The following is a 9,328-nucleotide window of genomic DNA, read 5'->3' as shown; positions in this document are numbered from 1 at the left end:
GGGAAGAAGAAACCCTTTGGGCACAACCATTCCCAGACACTTGTAAAATAAATGCCCTCCCTCCCTCCCTCCCTTCCTTCTTAAAAAAAAAAAAAATTTTTATTCATTATTTTTATTTCATGTGTAAGAGTGTATTGCTGTATATGTGTAAGTACAGTTGTGCAGTGCCCTTGGAGGTCAGAACAGGGCATCGTATTACCCTGGAACTGGAGTTATTGATGGTTGTCAGCTGCCATGTGGCTGCTGGGAATCTAACCCAGGTCCTCTGCAAGAGCACCTCTCGTTCTTAACTATTGAGCCATCTCTCCAGTCCCCTAGGTTCCTTTCTTAATGGTAGGCCACACTGTAGAAGAGCTTGGGAAATACTGTAGAGGCTGTCTTTAGAAAATACAACATTCCACATTGACCTCACCTGTCTCTGAACATCTGATTCCCGTCTAGGTGTCATTTATTGTATATACTCAAAATCTAGGATAGTTCCCTCTCTTCTCTTTTTCCTTCTTTCTTGTCCACTCGGATAAGATACTGACTTCAAAGACACTTCCCAGAGAGGACCTAGAAAACAAGGCAGGGTTCACAGTGCTTACTGGAACTAATCCAATGGTATGGGTCCGAGAAAGGAGGACTCTTGCTAAGAGTTAAAGAGATTTTCCTGAAGACATGGTTCTCCAGCTACACTCTGATGGGCACAGAAAGTTTTATCATTCTCCCATGAGCTAAACCACAAAAGTATACAAAGCTAGGTTGTATGAGGAAGTCCAAGGCTGCTAAGATCCTGTGGCCAATCAAAAGCCAGAGATTGAAGGTTGTTTGAAAATGGCTTTGGTGACAGTGTGGAAGATACACTTGAGGGGTGAGAATTTAAGATAAAACGGTGATGGGTGGATGTAGGTGCTTTGGTTTGGTTGGGTGTGGCACTCAGAATTCGTATTAGAAGCTTGGTCCCCAAAGTGAGATATTAGTAGTGTTTGGACCCCTTTGGGAGGTAATTAAGGTTAGATAAGGTCATGAGGGTGGGGTCTCCATGGTAGCATTAAAGTTTTTTCAAGGAGTGGAAGAGAAAACAAGGCTAACATGCTTGTTCTACCTCACAGTGTGATGTCCTCCACCATGTAGGGATGCAGCAAGAGGCCTTTGCCAGATGTTGAACAGATGTTAGCACCATGTTCTCAAATCTCTCAGTGTCTAGAACCATGAAACAAATAAACTTCATTATCAACTTCCCAGTCTCAAGTATTTTGTTGCCGTAACAGAAAAATGGATTGTCAATGAAAGAAATAGATCTCACCATAAAGGAATAAAAGAAATGGCTTCTTTTGGAGTCAAATATGAGTGATCATGGCCCAGGAACACAAATTTAGGTCTTCCCAAATACCGTGTTCCAATGAGGTAGTACTTTTATGAATTTTTTATAGTAACAGGACAAAGAAAGTCATAAATCAATACAAATAATTGGTGGGTACATTAGGTAGGTGGGGCGAATTCTGCTATAGGCCTCCAAAGCTAGCTGACAGCATTCTTTGTCCTTTGATTGATGGAAACTAGGGGTCTGTTCATACATTTCAAAGGATTGTTTTATCTGTTTGTCACAGGATGTTGGAGCTGATATAGAGGTAGGCAAGGAAATAACTATTTAGGGGGCTGAAGATAGCCCAAGATAAATTGTACTAGACTCTGGATCTGCAAGATTCCAAACTCTGCATATTACAGAAGTTCTAATGAGTCAATCAGCCTTTGCAGACACAAGAAATTCTCGTTAACAGGATGAAGACAGTATGGAATTAATGTCCTGTTGAATAGAAAGAGTAGGTCTTCTTCATCTTCTGTGACTCTCCAGAGAGGATGACCTCAGCTGGTACCATTTATCACTGAGCTTAAACATTCCTTCAGCCAACACTTGACCAGACATATTCTGATTGGACACTGGATAGAACTACTCATCCCTTGGGATTCCAAACCACCCACTCCCATCCCTCATCCCAGTGAATATACGTCCCATTCACCCTGGAAGCCTGTCATTTCCCAAGTCCACTCCAAACTTCGTCTTAGCTAAGATGTCAACTCTTAGCTGTTTCTCAACATGCCCTCAAATTGTCAACTTTCTCACTATTCTCTGAGCAAGCCATGCTCTGTCACACTACCATAGGGTTGTCCCTCTATCCCCAGGTATTCATTTAATACCCAGCTGAAATGTTAGCTCTAGAAACCATGTCATAGAAAGCTGCTGCCTTCTGACCTCCCACAAAGCCCTGTCTTCTCTTACAATGTCCTTACCATTGTAGTGCACATGTATTTTGTATCTATTGTGTGCACTTCTTCAAGCCCCTTGAGGAAGCAGACCACTTATCATCTTTTCTTAAAATATTTTATTTATTATTTTATGTGTATGAGTGTATTGCCTGCATGAGAGTACACTGGTGTCATGCAGTGCCCAAGGAGGTCAGAAGAAGGTGTCAAATCCCCTGGAACTGGAGTTACAGATGGTTATTAACCACCATGTGGGTGCTGGGAATCAAACCTGGATCTTCTGCAAGAACAGTTAGTGCTCTTAACTGGTGAGCCATCTCTCCAGCCCCAACACTTATCTTCTACCACTGCTGTCTTTCACAGATTTTGGCACAGAGTAGGCAATCAGTAAATGTTACGTGGAAGAAGGAAATTAGGAACTTCATTTAACTCATGCTGGTCTTTGCTTCTGATCTAGAAATCATGAGGTCCCACATGAGCAGAGGCTGGTTTGGTTCTGCACGGAACAGTGCCATTGAAGTATGTGCAGAAGAAACTGGGTTTCTGTTGGCAGAAAGTTACCGAAGTAGCCTGGGAAATCAGCCAGTGAAAACCAGTGGATCCCTGAGCAGCAGAGCTCTATTCACAAACCTTGTTTATTTCTGTTTCCCAGAGGAATCCTAAGCAGCTCAATGGCCAAGGCTCTCACACCCCAGCCCAGCAACTATTAAAACCAGCGATTCTTTCCCTGGTTTCAGAGTGCGGAGCCCTGTGCCATCCCCTGGATTCTTACCACCATCCTCCTCATTGAAAGGCTGACATACATGGGTAGTTTAGGTCATTGTCAACTTCTGTGGTGTCCTCTTAAAACCTAAGGTCACACATTCACAAAGTCCTTGCTGACTGTATGGATAAAAGCAGGGAACTCAGCTCATACACATAGTAAGCCCTAAAGAATGCTCTGTGGGCAGAGCTCAGCTGCCTTGGGAGAATGTTGTTTGCACAGGGTTTCAGAGCCTGGGGAGACTGGATACTTTCCTTCATATCCAGAGCCCTGCCGTGAACGGCCTTATATAACCCACTCAGCACTTGCAAGGCTCTGATCCTGCGCTCTCTGTGGCCAAGCCTGAGCGGATTTGCAGGTTTGCCTAGGCCTCTGGATAGGGTGCCTGGGATCATGGAGGACCTCTAAATCCTGCCTTTTTGTTGCTTGCTTGAGTTCCACTGGGTTTATTAAATAACAGCCAGGGTGTACAATTTTTGCATCCTTCTAACATCTTGATTTAATTTTACCCATGAGCACCCACGCTGCTTCTCTCAATTTCAGTTTCAAATTTATGCCATCTCTAAGGTGACATATATTTGAAAAGTATGTACACACACACACACACACACACACACACACACACAGTCTCATGTACTGCAGGGTGGTCTCAAACTTGCTATGTAACTGAGAATGACCTTGAATGTTGAACTTCTGATCCTCCTGCTCCTCCACCTCCCTAGTGCTTAGATTACTGGCATCCACCATCAGGCCCATTTATATGTTGCTGAAAGTTGAAACCAGGGCTTTGTGCATGCTAGGCAAGCACTCTACCAACTGAGCTATATCCTTAGCCCTGAAGAATAGCATTTTTTTAAACCTATAGATATTGATTCATTCATCAAAATAGCAAGAAATTCTCCACTAAAACTGTTTCTTAAAGGGAGACTCCTTTATTCCATATGAAGATTCCTCCTTCCATTTAAGACTTGGAACAGAGTGCCTAGTGAGGTGGGGTGAAAGGAGGTGGATTTGGAGTGCTCATGGTTGGCTGTATTCTAATCCCACCAATCCATGTGGCTGGAACTTCTCAGGCCTCCATAGATTGTGTATAGATGACATGGTGTAGTTCTTAGAAGATGCTCAATGAGGACTGCCCTGTTTCCTTGATAGGTCAATAGGTCTGAAAGAGGGAAAGGAGCAGAAATTTCCAGCAGAAGAGTTAGGAAGCAGTGTCAGTTGGGCATATCTAAAATTAGAATGTGTAAATATGTAAATAGGATCTACTTGACAGTAAATTGACTTGCAATTTCCTGGGAACATATCTATTATTATACCAGGTTTGCCAAGATTTCTTGAGTCTGTAGTTATATTTACAGGCACTTTTTTTTCTTTTAAAGAGTGAGCCCTATGACACTGTAGGTCCTCTGGCACTATAGACTATTCTGTAGAAGTTAAAGATCTGCAAGAGCTGTACACCCCAATGAACACAGCCCCAAAGCAAGCATCAGTGACATAAAATGTATTCATCTACATTTACAAACTATTACTTAGTCACCCAAAGAGAGAACACATTTATTCCACTGAAGTTAACTCACATTTGAATAATAAATAGATTCTTTTCAGTCTGTAAAGCACTTGCCTTGAAAGCGTAAGGACCTGAGTTTGATCTCCAGAGCCCATATTCAAAAAAGCTGGGCATAGGGGCACATGTTTATAACCCTAGTGCTGGGAGGGTGGACACAGGTGAATCTTTGGGACTTGCTAGACAGCCAGTCTGCCTACCTATGAACTCAGGTCAGTGAGACACCTTGTCTAACAAAGCAAGGTAGATGACACCTGAGGAGTGACAGCTGCTGTTGGCTTCCAGTCTCCACAAACACTCATGCACACTCACCTATATCTCTACACACATATATACATGCATGTATACACACGAAAATTACTGTAACTCCCTCCTTGTGTCTATTTCTAAAGTTTATAAAAATTTCTGTAAGTTGGGGCTGGAGAGATGGCTCAGCAGTTAAGAACAAAGGTTGTTCTTGCAGAAGACCCAGGTTCGAATCCCAGCACCCACATGGCAGCTAACAACTGTCCATAACTCCAGTCCCAGGGGACCCGACAGCCTCTTCTGACCTCCATGGGCATTGCACAACACAGATGCTCTTACCTACATGTAGGCAATACGTGCATACACACAAAATAAAAATAAAATAAATAAAATATTTTAAAAGTTTTAAAAATTTTCTCTAAGTAAAAATGTAAAGCATAAAGAAAATGCTGCAGATATTCAAGAATCAGGCTAAGGGAAGAGGTAACAATATTTGATATAGAAACAGATCAAATAGATATCTTGTGTATTAGTGATCTAAGCTTAATACATCAGCATCCAACAGCAACATAGGCCCAACCAGCAGGATTACAACCACCGTATAAATCTCAGGCCTTATTCCTGATTTACTGGATGAGAAACCCTGGGGTAAGGCCTGGCAATCTTCATTTCAACAAACTTTCCAAGTGATTCCAGTGATGATAACATTTAGGAATCATTAACCTAGCATGGATTTTGAAGAATAGAGGCACATACTCTTTAGAGTGACTTAGTTCTATCATTGTTATAAAAATTATATTCAGTGCTTGAAGAAAGACAAAAAATTAGTAGGCACTGTAACCCTTAGATAAATATACATTCTCACTGGAGAGCTTTATGAAAGGAATATTGACATAGAATGACAAGTTTAGTAAGAATCTCAAAAGGTCATTTTTCAGCCTACTACTTTTTCAGAAATGATTTAATGGGTCAAATTGAGTTATAACCTCGGTGTATTGCATGAACTAGTCCCGTAAAGTGCTTATATACAAATGAGGTTAAATGTCCTATGATTTTTAGGGTGTAGTAGGCTATACAGAATGAACTGGACATCCTTGATAAGAGATCTTTCAAGAAGAGAACCTATTTGATTTTCTGTGATCTAGTGTTCTTCAGGATTTCCCAGCGCTTTGATCACATAAATGTTTAATTACAACTTTCCAAAAGAAGATATTCTCTGTTGTATAAAGCAGTTCTTCTGGTTTGTAATGTTTCTCAGACTTGCTTAATGATGGAAACTCTTTTCTATGGAGCATCCACAGAAAATGGAGCATCCATTTTGGAAAATGTTAATCTAAATTCTAGCATAATAAGATCTCTAGCGTGCAGCATTCCTAGAGGTCAGCCAGTTGAATCCCTCAGTTCTGAGCACTTGGCTTGCTTAAAATCATAAAGCTCATTATTCCGGGCTCTTTTCTAAATTAAAGCTCATGTTGTTACTTATCCTTGCAGATAAGAGAATCTTTTGTGTATGTGCACATTTGTGGTGCATGTGTACATGTGTGCACATATGTGTGGAGGCCAGAAATTTATGACAATTGTCTTCCTTGATTGCTCTCCTTCTTTAAAAAATTATCTTTTGAAGCTTTAGGACAATTGTATTAGAACTTAAAGGAAAAAATCCTCAGGGAAGGCAAGCTATAAATCCCAGCAGCTGCCTTGAGGAGAATGGAGGGGAGAAGGAAAAAGTCATGCTGGGTTAGAGTCACCATGGTGGTTAGACACATGGTGGACTGGCTAGCCACATGGCAGGGAGGTGAAGGGAGTTGTAGAGATAAAGGTAAAGAAACTCAAAACGTGGGGGCAACCCAAAGCATTAGGGGAAGCATGTTTAGAAAAGATGGATAGAGAAGAAAAGGAGAGATTTGGGCAAAGCTTACAGAGAGCTGCATATCTGTGACCCTGATCCACAAGAACCACACTAAGGAGTGGGTATTCTGGGCAAGAAAAGTTCACCATCTCATTAATGGACTAAGCATTCGCCCATGTCTTTAGAACAACTTAAGCGAACCCACCTTCCTAGGGGTGGTTCTGTGACCAGATGATTGACCTGTGAAACTGCAAAGTTGGGTCTGCAGAATGAGCCTTCTCCCAGGGAAATTTTCACTATTCAAACACTCTCCCTCTGAAAAGGTGACTCTAAAATCTTTTAGGAATCTGACTAGAGCCCCCAAATACATCTCTGGCCTTTGATAGGCTGACAAGGTGCTCAAGGACATTTTTGACTTTTAGCCAAGAAAGAAACTGGCTACTTTTCTTTGGGGTCTTTTTATCCTGAGCTGTCTAGCTAGTTTCTACTTTGTCATGCTCTCCTCTGAGGAGGTTATCTCAACTGCCAGCCATTGGGCAATGATTGCTCTGGTTTCTTCCATGCTGAATGGGATGCCAAGTATGGCAATTGGGGTACTCCTTCAGTAGGCCTATCTGAAAGACCCCCAAAGTTCATAACTCTTACCTATAGGGAGAAAAGAAAGTCCCTGACCTTCCTCCTGACTGGGAGAAGATGTGAGGGAGAAGTAAAGACAAGATTAGTTAACATTACAATTTCTGGGCAGGGAATGAGAAGTCAGAACAGGAGGCATTTCTAAATGTCCAAATTAAAGTCTGTAGAATTTCTCAATGAGGGCTTCTAAGAGTATCCATTTATTGGATTTTCATTTTTCTTTTGGCTTTCAGGGCTGGACTCAAGAGGGGTGAACTCAAGATCTGCTTTCAGACACTTTGATAGCTGTCGGAGTGGCTAGAATCACAATGCGAGTTACCTCTCATATTCCACATTATTTTTTGAGACAAGGTCTCTCCCTAAACCTGGAACTCACTGATTTGGTTAGACTGTTTGGCTAGTGAGCCTCAGAGTTCCTTTGGTCTTCACTTCCCAAGTGCTGAGATTACAGGCCTACACCACTGCACTTGACTTTTACATGGGTTCTGTGGCTCTAGCTCAGGTCTTCATGCTTGTATGGCAAGCACTTTACCAAGTGAACCATCTCTGCAGCCCCCAGATATAAGAATATGGTGTGGGGGGCATGGGGGTGTGAGGGTGTGGGGGTGTTTTCTCTAGCATGTGCACACGTTAGAGACTAAACCTTCACTCCTACTAGGCAGAGAATCTTTTTCAAACATAAATGTTCACAGACCAACATTCACTCCCTATACAGGTATACATAGCTAAAAATAAGTAAAATTTACATTGGCCACTTAGAAAGTTGTCCTGCATTGGGTAAAAACAGAATAAACTTTGAGGCCAGATTCCAGCTGGCTCCGTTATTTACCACCAGTAAAATCAAAGAATTACTTAAACTGTCCAACTCATAATTTATTATATGTAAAATGAAGATAGTGATTGCACCTACCTCCTGAGTATTAAGAGAATCAAATAAAATAATCACTGTAAATTAATGATAATGCTAGCTATTGTTTTTATTGATTGACTTAAAAATACATAATGGATAAAAGATCCTGCAAAATCCATAATGCTTTTAAAGAAATTGTATTTCATTAAATCCAAATCAATACTTTTTTCCACACACATTCTTTGAGGAAAGTATTCCATATAGGTATACGACATTATTTATTCATTCTACAATGTATAAAATACAAATAGATCTGTCGATCCTTAGCAATGGCTCTGCAACATTTGGGGCTTACAAGTGCCAAACAGAACGAGTGGTCACTGTCAACTGTTTTTGTCCAAGGTATTCAAAAAATACTGACATGGAGGAAGTTCTGAGCCATCTTTGTTCCATTATTTCTGTGTTTGAATCTCTTTGCAGGGTTAATTTTATGGCTCTTTGCATCTGCTCAAAACCCATTTCCTCTCGTCTAACCTTTCATGGACCTGGACAACGAACTGGTCAGCATCTTTCTCACAGTAATATTTTATTCACAGTAATAACTTCTTCCTAAAGAAATCACTCTGCCAATCAATTTAAAAAATTATGTGTCCAGTATTTGAGTAGATAGAAGACATGTCTAACCACCTGACCCTTGAAATAACTCACTGTAGTTGAGGGAACATAACTACAAAGTATCTAAATGTGATACTTAATGCAACTGGTTGAAAATATGATTGATGATCAGAAAAGAGCAAAATCAATGTGGGAAAATATTTATAAAACTCTGTGGATGTGGGACAATGTTTAATGCAAAAGTACTGAATTAGGAATCAAGATTTGGGCTAATTTAGGTTTCTGGGTTTTGATACAAACTCACTGTGTGGTCTTGGGATTGTTGTATTTTCTGCTGAGCTTAGCTTTCTCATCTGTGAGGCTGTCCCTCATGATGGAAGACTACTTGTTCTCAGTTGGCATTCTCACATGGAATGCTTGCACAGTCCTCAGACATGAGTTCTATTTGTTAGCTCTGGTTTTTTCCAATGAGAGCCCTGAGCAAGCCCGTTAACCTGTTAGCACAGCTAGGGAGAGGGGGCTCCAGCCCTCCCACTGGGTTCTTCCACTCTGGCTTTTCTT

Source organism: Nannospalax galili, unplaced genomic scaffold (assembly GCF_000622305.1).
Source record: "Nannospalax galili isolate Female #2095 unplaced genomic scaffold, S.galili_v1.0 scaffold9, whole genome shotgun sequence".
NCBI lineage: Eukaryota > Metazoa > Chordata > Mammalia > Rodentia > Spalacidae > Nannospalax > Nannospalax galili.
Note: the sequence above shows the minus strand (reverse complement) of the source record.